At 44.8% G+C, this 12,621-nt stretch overlaps 1 non-coding gene across 1 annotated transcript; it reads left to right on the top strand.

Annotated features, from left to right (window-relative positions):
- Window positions 1-11,273: 11,273 nt before the first annotated feature.
- Window positions 11,274-11,400, top strand: LOC117717409 (small nucleolar RNA SNORA17). Its single transcript, XR_004607902.1, has one exon. It is a non-coding gene; the product is annotated as a small nucleolar RNA SNORA17 (small nucleolar RNA).
- Window positions 11,401-12,621: the final 1,221 nt, after the last annotated feature.

Below are 12,621 nucleotides of genomic sequence, written 5' to 3'. Positions count from 1 at the left end.
ATCTAGTGATCATTAACTGGGGGGGTTGTACACAAAGCCTAACAAAATGCATCTAAGAAAACAATTTGTGAAATTCTTTTATTTCACAGAACTTCTCCTTAATTAGTATTTAGTCCTTGTGATATTGATGTAAGTTATCTGGTCCATTTTGGTATGAATTTGGCATGGAAGGGCCACTGTGGAAAAGTAGAGTAATAGTTATCTCCAAGGCACTGGAAAGGTGGCTCAGGGGTCAAGAATGCTCACTGTTCTTTCAGCACCCTCAGGGTGATTTACAACTGCCTATAGTTTCAGTTTCAATGAATCTAATGCCATCTTCTGGCCCCACTGGGCACTGCATGCATATGGTACACATAACGCCCACACAGACACACTCACATGCACATACATAAAAAGTCAATTTAAAAAGTAATGAATGTGTATCTAAGCAACTCTAATTAAATACATAGGATGCAATGAATACATAGGCTGTCGATGAATAGGAAAGAGATGAATATTAATAAGAAAATTGGGGACTAGTGAGAGAAGGAAGCAGGTAAGAGAGGGCAGTGGGCGATATGATCAAAGCACATTTTATATATGTGTGCATTGTAAGAATATACATATATGTATATACATACATATATTCAAAGCACATTATACAACACCTTTATATGAAATTGTGAGAACTATTTTAAATGCATGTAAAAGCTTCTGCTTATTGATTTACAGTGGGTTTGTCTATAATCTGTTTTACAATAGTTTTGTAGATTTACATATTATTTATATTTTGTTTTATTGAATTCCTTTTTTTTATATACTTTGCCTCATTTGAAACAGGATCTCCTTGTAGCCCAGGCTGTCCTCAAAATCCCTATGTAGCTGAGGCTGGCCTTGAACTTCTGGCCTCCCTGCCTCCAGCTCCAAGATACTAGGCTTACAGACCTCTGCCACCATGCCTGACTTTATACAGGGGTTGAAGTAGGATCTTATCCTCTTTATAAAAAGGTAAACTATAATGTAAGGTAAGAGAGATGAAGGCTTTCCGAGAGGCACCAAGAAAAACACCTTTACATGTGTATAAACAGAATTGATTTCACAGCTCATTTGAGCTGCTTGCTAATTATTTTAACTGTTAACTTTATTTGGGCCAAGATGACTAAAATAATTCCTTTCTTGGTGAAATCTGCTTGTAATCACAAGTTTCTTTAAGGCCCTATTGAATTGAGCCAAAGCCAAGCAAATCTTGATTCTCAGAGTACTTTTACTGCTGTGCATAAAATTGTATCACTTATGGGATGACCAGGGTGACCTATTTTTTCCTCCCCTTACAAAGTTGCTTTTGTTAGATTGTTTCTTTTGCTTTTCTTTTCCTGGGACTGCCACCTCCCTCACCCCCTCTGACCTACACCCACACCCAACAAGCCCTCCTACCCCCTCCCACACCCTCTCCTTCCCTGGCTCACATGCTGTACTGTGGCTCGAAGATTCTGCTTTGGAGACAGCGTATTTATTTGCTGGTAGAGAGCAGGGAGTAAGACAGTACCAGTCTCCCAGGCCTGTTGACTGCAGCAATAGTGCAGTCTACCTCCAGTTTGGCTCATTTCCAGCTTCTTGCAGCTCTGTCATTTTTGAAGACACTCCCTGGGACTTGACTTTTAGGATCATGTTGAGCTGGTTGGAAACTGGGAGTAAGGTGTCTAGTTTGTATTGAAACTTAAACCGGCTGCAGGTGGCCAAGGACTTGGGACACCCACTTATTCTTGGAAATCACATGGCCCAGGACCAAATGGTACAGACCATGTTCAAGGCAGAACAGGTTTGGTTCGTTTGCTTAAAGCCACACTGTGTTTAATAAGCATTTGGGCTACTTATTTGCTGATAAAATGCATATAAAGAAATTAAGAAACGTGAAGAATAATGCCTGATTCTCCCCTCTCCAAACAAAGTGGCCCTTTATAGGTCACATAGACAATTTAACCCCTAGGTATGAGGTTTTATTATCCTCACTAGTAAATTGCCTGGTGTTAGCAACTGAGTCCCAGGCCCCTGTACAGCTGACGCTGGCTCCTGCAGCAGCCCTCCTCTGCTGGCTTTTCCACAAAGAGAACTCCTGGAAGTGGGAATAAGATTTACAGTAGTTTCCTACTTTTGTCTCTGTGTGGAAGAGGAAAGGCTGGGGAAGGGCCACCATCAAGGTACAAAGCGAAAAACTAGAAACTTTGGAAATTTCAGACCTCAGTCTGTTCAGGGAAGAGTGAACCTAGAAACATCTACAGATCCATTCATCACACAGCGAGTTGAAGTGGAATGGCGTCTCAAAGGAGCAGGACAAAGCAGTCAGAGCTTTGGTAACCTTACCGGAGAAAAACAATTCCACCTCACTTACATCACTGGCCAGGATGCAGGGGGTTTTGGTTCCAGAAATAGAAGCAGACACAGGAAACAGGTTCCAGAACCCCTGGGGATAGAAGGAGGCCAACCTGTGCTGGAATCTGGGGTCGGAGCAACAGTAAGAGGGGAGGTGGGCAGGAAGGGAGAGGGGAAGGAAGGAAGGAACCAAAGGTGGAAGGGAGAGATAGGGGTAGGAAGAGAAAGGTACAGAGAAAGAATCTGAGAGGAAGCGGGGAGGGAGAGAGATTCAGAGGACAGTGCAGAGATTTATAATCATGCCTGATTAATTTTTTAATGACTCCCACTGGAAATGAACAAAGATTCCCCTAAATGCCTTTGTCGTTTGTTGCATGTAATTATGTTCAAGTTAGCAGAGTCCATTTCCTATAACAGATTGGTGAGATTAATAACTTTTGATCCTTTTGCATGTTCACAAAACATCAATACATTCAGCATCTCAATATAGCTGAATGAGGTGGCTGTATGTACTAGTCACCCATTAGTGGAAAGTAAATCACCCTACACAAAGCAGGTTAAGAAAAAAATACATGATTGTGTCCCACAGCATTGGTGGCTCAGAAGTCTAGCTATGCTTGGTTGGACCTCTGCCAAGGGCTCTCCTTCATGCCGGACTAGCCTGGTGTTTCTGGAGACAACCCAAGAAAGTGACGTTTTGCAGCTCAGCACCACGGCCTCTGCACCTCAGATGCGGCTGGTCTTCAAGGCCCCCACTGCTCAGTCTCTCAGCTGTGGAGCATAGGCACTCAGGGTTCACACATGCACATTCTCCTACCGGAAAGGTTGTTACAAACTCCAAGGCAGCATCTTCCAGCAAGAAGAGGTCAAGGTCTCTTGTGACCTCATCAGGAAGTGGCATCCTCCCCATGCTGTGTTCAATGGGTCAGCAGCCATGGTCACCAGAAAGAGATGACATGTCCTGTGAGTATTCAGAAGTGGGTATGAGGTCACCCCCAAGGACTTCCTGCCACTCTGTGCCCCACTCTTCTTGTAAGAGGGGGTCATATGACAGAGAAATAACGCTGGAAAGCCAATTAACTACCAGTCTCAGCACCTCTAGGAGCCCAGTGCCCCAAACCCTCACCTTTACGTATCACAACAGTAGCTGTCCTTGAAAGTATCAGCTCTCATGAAGCTGTGAAGACTTGATGAACTTGACCTCTGATACCTTTCTACTATGAGAATCAATCTATACAACTTTTGTCAGTTTCTTGAATGTGTTATGCATTTGCATACCCCTCCCAGACTGTTTTTTAGGGGCCTGGCAAATCCTACTCCATTTCAATCAGTTTCAGAAGTCCTGTTGAACTTCCAGAATATGGGTCTGGTATATTTTTACATAACACCGCTTCAACTGACAGCCCTAAATCCTGGCCATTTGCTGCTGTTACTACATAGTTTTGTTGGGTGGAGGAAAAGGGCATTTTAGAAGTATGGGTGTGGCAAACATCAGGCTCTTGTGTGAGAAGAGAGAAGTGCTGAGTGTGGTGAGGTATGATGGATCTTCATCTGGATGTTTCACCTCGTATCTTGGTTACTTTTCCATTGAAAAACATCACAACCTAAGCACCTTACAGAAGAAAGGGTTGAATTGGGCTTGAAGTTCTAAAGGGTTAGAGTCCATCACAGTGGAGAGGCACAGCAGCAGGCAGCCATGGTGGCTTGGAGCATGCAAGCTGAGAACTTACATATTGCACTGAGAGTATGAAGCAGAGAGAGCAATAGGGAATGGTGAAGGTTTTTAAACTCTCAGAGCCCACCTCCAGTGACATCTCCAGGAAACCCACACCTCTTAAACCTAAATGTCTGAACATTGCCATTGTGGTCTGTCCTACCCAGCATTTAATTTCCTTTTCTGTAATGTGTGCTCCAGTGTAGGACTGTGAGAGGCAGCTGGGTACCTGGTAGAGCAGGCTTTGAACCCAGAGACCCTCAGGCACTGTAGGAGTTTGGTCTTGTTCCTGAGCCCCTGGCTCCTTTCACATAGCTACAGCTCCCCCACAGAGAGGTCTGTGGCCATCAGGTATGTAGGACAATGCTCCTACTAGCCCATCTACAGGTAGAGGGTGTGACTACAGGATACAGAGCCTTAAGATACATCTCCATATTGATGAGACACCTAAAGGCCAGAGGGGTAGCCAATTAAGCATTCCTTCCCAGATCCTCCTCCTTGCAAAGAGTATTTAACCTCAGGCCTGCCTAGGGTATAGTTTCATCCATTTTCCACTATGAGAATAAATATCTTAAGACCATACCCTAAGACCATGGACTATCTCTCTTCTTTGGGGCCTGCTGTGGGGAACTGTGGTGGTCTTCAACTACTGAGCCACTGTCTAATCTCCTGCCAACAACTTCTCTATACATTTCCAGCCACGGAGACCCAACCAAGTGAGTCACCATGACCAAGAGTCTCATCCCCCAGGGACACAGCCAGATCTTCTCCCCCTTCTCCCTTCAGCTGCAGGTAGGTCCAGCCAGTACACCCCCATCTCAGCCCTTCTGTGGCCTCTCAAAGGTGCCTGAGAGCCCAAGGGCCATCAGTTTCCAGCTGCCTTCTGGCCCGGGGACCCCCAACTCAAGAGCTCTGGCCTCCACAAGACCCTAGACGGTGTTCCCTTACCCCCAGAGCAGAGTCCCGCAGCTTCTCACAGACTGATGTGCACCCAGTGCTGGAGTGGAGTGAACACAGTCAAATTCCCGTGCCTCTGCTTCTCTGAGTGCCGGCCCTAGCCCTCTGGAGGTGTCAAACGTGGGACCCACAATTCAACCCACAGTACCCACACCCATGCACACTACAACCCAACACTTCAGGGTCCTCTCTCAGATCTCCTCACATTTCTCTGCAGCCATGACTAAGCTCACTGGCCTAGACACCAACCAGCCTGGTGGTTTTGCCTTTTTCAGAATAAAAGACTTGCATTTCCCTCCTGTGACTGACTTTCTGTGAGTTACTCTGAACTCAGATTGTAACACCAAGAGCCAGCAGGTAGGTGGCTTTTTTCTAACATCCTGATACATTTCTCAGGCCCTAAAAGTTGGTTCTTTTCTCTATATTTCTTACCTTAAATGTTTTTTGTAACATGCAGGGTACCCACAGGGACTCTGGCCCTTTGTTGAACTGGTTTTTCTCTCCTGTGACTGACACTTGCTTTCTGATCATAATTCAAGGCCATTGGAGACCATGTAGGGCTGGCCTCCAGTGGTGACTATAGACATAAATGTTTTTGCAACCTACTTCTAATAAGGGTCCAACCTCTCCTCTAGCCCACCACCCAACAGAGGTAATGAAAGAGAAAAGTTATTAGGATATGAGGGAAGTGGACCTGTTCAGCAATAGTTCTTTGGCAGCAGTTCAGTCCTGTAGCAAGCACCAAATACGAAACAGCAGCTGCAGACAAATCCTCTAGGCAGGCAGATACCACACATGACCCAGCAGCTACACAAGCCAGTCTTTTGTGCAGGCAAACACCAGGCACAAACCAGCAACTGTAGTTCAATCCAAGAGAAACAGCAAGGCTCACTAACCAGCCTGAGGCAAGACTGCAGAAGCAGCAAGCTGTCTCAGGAACCTCAGGAACAGTTCTTGGGTGAATGTCTCTCAATGGTGGTGTTACCACTGGTTGAACTCAACAACACTATGAAAGGCGAAACAACGAGGCAGAGCAAACCAAACCAAAGCTCAGTGCTCATCTCCCACTGTCTATGGGATCATATTTATATTCCTTCATCATGAGTCCTTTCACATGTTTGCTATATCAAAACATCCTTTCACCCGTGTCTGCTTCAACAAGACATCCTTTCACCTGTGTGCCCCAGCAAAACATCATTTGACATAACTAACTTTCCAAAGAAACTAGAAGTTTCCACTTCAGGAGACCACGCATGGCTGGCCTCCAGTGGAGACCACACATGACTGGCCTTCTCTCACTCCGCCCCCTGCCTTGTCTGTCACTTTGGTGCTGTCTACTCACTTCTGCTCTCCTTCATCCCAGGGCCCTGATGTCTGATCTCCACTTGCTTCTAATGTAATCATTAGTCCAATGAAGATTGAGTATACCATAGTAATGCTTTTCCTTGCTGGGGATTCTCATGTGATTATTTCCTCTTTGATCATTTTTTAAAATTTTTCAACTGTGTTGTGAACTAATCTGTATGTCTTGTATTCCCTTTAGGCTTACATAATTCATCTATTGTCATAGCCTTAGTGTTTGCCTCATGTGTGACAATATACCCCAGTATTGTCATCTATTAACTTTGACATTGAACTGCTTTATTGACATAAAGAAAGCTTGTTTGTTTTTTTCTAAGTTCTTATCTAAATATTTATATTTTATAATTTTTATTTTATGATATTTTCTATCATAAAGCCTGCTATACATTTTTAATTTTGACTTTATGTTGTAAAATGGGCACAATCTGTTTTTATACCCTGATTTCATATCTGGGGCCTTATTCATTCCTACAGTAGGGTAACTGACAGTTCAAGTCTTCTGTGTATACAGTGACAGCAGCATGAAATGCAGCTGGACCTCTCTCTTTCCATATATCACTTCCATTTCCTGATTACAGCACTGGGTAGAAATCTCGACTCAATTTTGTATTTCTGTTTTTACCCATATCATCTCTGCAAACCCTGTTCACCTGGCACACAGTAACTGTGGTGTCAAAGAGCAAGGAAGGGCTCTTCCACGGAGAAAATGGATCCCCCCATCTTGGTAGCCACTGATAGCTGGGCTGTAGCTCTTCATCTAGGGGTGGGGTATTGTGAAATTTCCCCCAAACATATTGGAGTGTAAATTCCAAGTCATTTGGAGTTGTCATTGTGCAGGTTTTGTTTAGGTGATCATACCCTTAGGATTTTATGGGTACAGCTTCCCTGGCTCATAGATAGATAGATAGATAGATAGATAGATAGATAGATAGATAGATAGATAGATAGATAGATACATAGATACATAGATACATAGATACATAGATACATAGATACATAGATACATAGATAGATAGATAGATAGATAGATAGATAGATAGATAGATGATAGATGATAGATAGATAGAGACTATCACTATCTATCAGAAGGCATCTTGATCTTGCAGTTTTATCTTCCACCTCCTCTTCCATGATGTCCCCTCAGCCTTAGTACAGGGGTTGCATTGTAGAAGTATCCGTTGGGCCTGGATACTCCATGCTCATTTATTCTCTGCATCTTGACCCATTGTGTATCTCTGTAAATAGCCACTTCCTGCTGCAAAATTAACCTTTTATAATGAGGGATGAGAGTTAAACTTATCTGCAGGTATAAGTATTTAGAATACAATTAAAAATTATTTGGGGGTAGCAAAATGACAGTTACAGGTTCTTCTCTAGGATCTATGACCACTCCATTCACTGGCATGGGGCTCGGTACATAATACCAGGCATAAATTCCCTCTCGTTGAGTGAGACTTGAGTCAAATTAGACTATTGGTTACCCCTAAGATAAAAGTGCCACTATGGTACCACTGGGGATATCTTGCCAGGCCAGTCGTTTTTGTTGTTCATAGTCTAGGAAGGGCTGTTAATTGCTTTCTGCCTTGGCAGCTTGCATAGCACCTTCAGATACTGAGAGTCAGTCCTCAGGGAGGAAATTCCCAAGTCATTTGCAGCTCAGTTCCTCCAGGTCCTATTTCTAAAGTGTGTGGTGTCTTCTCGACAGTAGGGTCTTACCTTCACATTTTAGAAGCAACCAAGGACAATGACAATAGCCTATATTAATTTTTGAGGGGATGAGAAAGGTCTCATGAGCTCACCCTTACCAGCAACTCTAAGGAGAGGCTTTCCATTCTCATTATTTATTAGAGAGTCTAAAGCTCTTAAAAGGAGTATTAGCTCACTGTGTGGCACAACTCTGTGTGCCACTATATAGCGTGTGTGTGTGTGTGTGTGTGTGTGTGTGTGTGTGTGTGTGTATTTATGTGTTTATATATATATATGTGTGTGTGTGTGTATGTGTGTATTTGCATACCTATTTATTGTGCATGCTTTTAAGTCAGATTATAAAATAACACTCCCCTGTGGCTTTTCAGAGGCCCTGACTGCCTAACTGACATGAGAATGATCCACCCTGACAAATTTTCTGGGTCTAAATGGTGTTAGTGTCCCTTTCAGCCACTAACGGGTGAAAGGGGATTCTGTGCAACCCCTACCCCGTGCCAGTATGAAGAGTGTGGTCAGCCCCATGTGATTGGGGGTGTTGGAGACCAGGGGTTCAAACAGCAGTGTGGACATGAATTACTTCTTAAGAGGAGGCCTACAAGAAACATCTACCCTGAACTCTACAGAGGAGCAGTGAGTCTCAGCCACTGGACACATGGGCCAGCTGTCAGTGTAGTGGGTGGAGGGCATACTTGAGTTTGAGATGAGAGCTGGATCTCCTGTGTGTTAAACAATCTAACACACGTCCTGCATTTTGATAGCTTTATCCTAACTTCTTACAAGACAGGCATTCTGATTGGAGTCTTCAGACCTAAAGGCACCATCGGTTCACAGCAACCCACTATATTTAAACTTTTAGGACTTCGGACTGCTGTAATGAGTTGGCTCAGCCTTCTTTCTTGTGAGCCCCAAGTGAAAACAGGAAAGATGGTTTCTGGATATCCTTTTTTCTGGGTGCAGGGAAAGACCCAGATTATTTATTGACATAAGGACTTATTTGACAGTGTCTGGTGGTGATTTTGTTTATCAAAACTAGGAAATGTTACTGACACCTGGTACGTGGAAGCCAGGGATCATGCTCAATGCCCTGTACTGTGCAGGACAGCTGCCCACACAAGTAAATATCCTGCAGTTGAGGAGCCTTGCAGCTAAAGGTGACTTACCTCCATGATGTTGTGTGTCACTCTACAGCAAATCTCTCCCAAAAGATGAATTATTGTTCAACAAAAATCTTGAGTTTATTCTTTTAATTAACCAAACCCAAACATGTATAATAGACTAATTTAAGCAATTTGGTCATTCCTAGGCTTCAAGCAAGAGTAGGGACACAGCTCCTTCTGAATGGTGTTCCACTGTCTTGGGCTCATCCTATTACATTGTAGAGTTGTGTAGAGTTGTAGTCAACACTGATTGAAATCATTCATGAATGTCAATGAGTTTTATCTCTTTCAAGTAATTTAACCACCTGTTAAAGTTGTGTTTTACCCAGTATAGACACTCTCCCTGCTTGACAGAGTGAATGGCGGTGTGGGGCACACTCTGCTCAGTCTTCCAACAGAATACCCTGTGTCCTTGTCTTTGAGTAGAGGGGTCCCTAGTTCCCATCCAAGTTCTGAGACTCATTTCTTGCACTCTGTGTGTTTGTGGCTGCTTTCCTGTTTCCCTGGGTCATGTGGATATTATTAGCTGTTTTCAATGGTTATCACCAGTATGCCTGCTTTTGCTGTTTGTATCTTTATTATATCTGGTTTTGCTTTGCTTTGTTTTGTTTTCAGTTGGTTGATTGGTTGGTTGATTTGTTTTGGCTTGTCTTATTTTGGTTTGGGTTAGATTGGGTTGGGTTGGGTTGGGTTGGGTTGGGTTGGGTTGGGTTGGGTGGGGTACGGTGGGGTGGGGAGGGGTTAGGTTTGGGTTTGGTTTGGTTTGGTTTGGTTTTTCCTTCTTTCCCTATGTTTTTGGGCAGGGTCTGAGTTTCTATTTTGTCCTTATTTCCACTGTTGAGCAGGTTCCCTTGAGCATCTTTTCTGCGATTGGTACTTTTGTGTTAAGGGTTTGGGAAACCGGCTGCTCCCACTCTGTCTCCCTTTGTTATCATGCTGACCCACCAGAACTGAAGGATCTTAAAGACTTCCCCTTTATTCCCAAACCCCTTTCTCTACAAACTTCACTCCTTAGCAGCTAACTTTCTCCCTTAATTCAGAGCTGTTGGACTTTACAATCCTCCAAAACAATTTTTTTTTCATAGCCAGGAGTCCACATATTAACTGGGCCAGACCTTAGCTGTTTCACCCTATTAAAAAAAATAAGTGAGTTTGTGGATAAAGAGGAAAAAAAATCTATACCGGAACATTCTCCCCTCAGGAAAAGGTGCCTTTTGATCTGGGGGGAAGCTGCCGTCCCTGTGGGAAGCTACATGGTGATTTCAAATAGCAGGCCACAAAGTCAGCCATGACAATGGTTTGGTTACTGGGCTATGGGTGGCTTTTCTGTGTCAGCTCTAATGAGAGAGGGGTAATCCCAGCTCCAGGTTAAATGGTGGAACTGGTAAACTGCATCTCTTCCTCTAGCTGAAGGGATGGGACATTGTTCTTTAGGTCACCATTGCTTCCTGAGCACTGATCTTTCTGCAGTTGACGTCTCTACTCTTACACAGTGGATTCATCGAAGGATGCTCTTGAGAACAAAACTCCACTTCCCCACAGGTGAAGAGGATGGTTTTCTGTCTTCGTACTTCACTTACTGGAGATTGAGCTTAGTCAGAAATGTGCAGGCACTGGGGAATGCAATGTGCTTATTTTGGGGTAATGACAGAGGGTCAGACATCATACCTGAACCTAAAAACCAAAAGACCTTCCCCACTATCCCTGAGCTGCTTCACTTGGGCACAGGATGCTCATTCAGCCCAGGTCCTCATCTACATCATTTAGAGGAAACAGAATTTCATTGATTTTTTTTCCCACGTTCCCATCTGTTGTGATCTTAATGTTGGCACCTCTCCTTTTTCATGTATCAAAACCTGTTCCTGGTGAGTCAGTTTTAAGAAGTGTTGCATTCAGGAGGTAATTAAGTCTTGAGGGTGAAGCCCTCACAGTTTAGTGGTGTTCTTATAAAAGACATATGGGAATTTGAGTGGCACCATCACATAGGCTAAAGTCCTGTCCTGGGCTGAATAAAAAGGATAGAGTGTTCTGCCCCTGGAGGCATTGCAGGTGTGGCTGCTGTGTCTCATGTGCTTCTGTAGGTGGCAGAGAGACAGGCTGTCTGTGCTCAGTGTTATGACCTGTGAACATCTGAATGATTGGTAGCCTAACATTCCCTGAAAAAAGCAAGCCCGAGACAACCACCAGTCCAGCACCAAGGTAACCAGACAGGGATCTAGCCTGAGATGACCACAAGTCAGGTGCCATACAGGCCCTTAGGGCAGGGAACAAACTGGAGACTAGAAGAACCCCAACTGAGACCACAGGCTTCATGTTGGAGTGAGCCCAAGATCTCACACAGGGCCACTCCGGTGGCCCAGGCAAGGAACACACCCAAGACAACCACCAGACTAGCACCATAGGGACTGAACAGGGGGATTAGCCTGAGATGACCCCCACTCTGGAACTGTCAATGCCTAGGGAGCAGACCATGCCCAAAATGACCCCTGCCAGGTGCCATAATGCATGAGTGGGGCATAGCACTCCTGAGACCAATCCTGAGATGACCTCAGATACTTGGAGACCCCGGGTGCCACTAAGAGAAGAGGACCAAATAAGTGGTGGAGAAATGGAAGAGAAAGAGAAACAGAAGGATGTGGGCACAATGAAGAGAGCAGACTGGAGACTTGAGGGTAGTGAGGAACAGCCTGACGTGAGTAACTGATGATGCCACCTGGGAACATGGTAGGGTCCTGGCCTGTGCTACCATCAGGAGCCACACTTGGTTCCATGGCCCTGCAATAGCAGGGGGTCTATTACCACTAAAGGCCAGACAGGCATCCCTGGTATGGCAGCATGAGCAAGGAAGAATTGCCCTCCTTCACCCTCACCCCTTGCCACCCATGGCAGGCAGGAGAGCTTTCCCATGGCTCATGAAAGTAAAAGAACTGGCCCTGTCCCTCAACTGCTACAAGACAGAGGGGGCCTTGGGCAGCAGGGTACCTCACTTGGGCAGCAGGGTAGACCTGGCCGTGGTTGCAGGGGTTGCTGGTAAGCCAACCCTGAGGGAGGGTAAGTGGGAGAGCTGGTGGGCTGACCAGCTCAGATAACCTCTCACGCCCAGATCCAGGGCTTTGAATTGGCCCACCCCAACATCTACCCTATCAGTGAACTGCTACAGTGCATTTAGGAGCTGGTTCTTCAGATTCAAAATTACAGGATCTCCATGGCACAGGACAACAACAGGATATCCTAAAAGACTCCTAGTGAGGTTCCAGGATTGACAGAGCAGCAGAAGGCAGAGGCCTCATATCAGACCAATGAGTCGTTGCAATGAACACTTGCAAGCAAATAACTGTGAACAAAGGGTGTACCATCAGATGCACAGTATCTGAC

This window comes from Arvicanthis niloticus, chromosome 11 (genome assembly GCF_011762505.2).
Source record: "Arvicanthis niloticus isolate mArvNil1 chromosome 11, mArvNil1.pat.X, whole genome shotgun sequence".
NCBI lineage: Eukaryota > Metazoa > Chordata > Mammalia > Rodentia > Muridae > Arvicanthis > Arvicanthis niloticus.
Note: the sequence above shows the minus strand (reverse complement) of the source record. Positions and strands in the feature narration are given on the sequence as shown.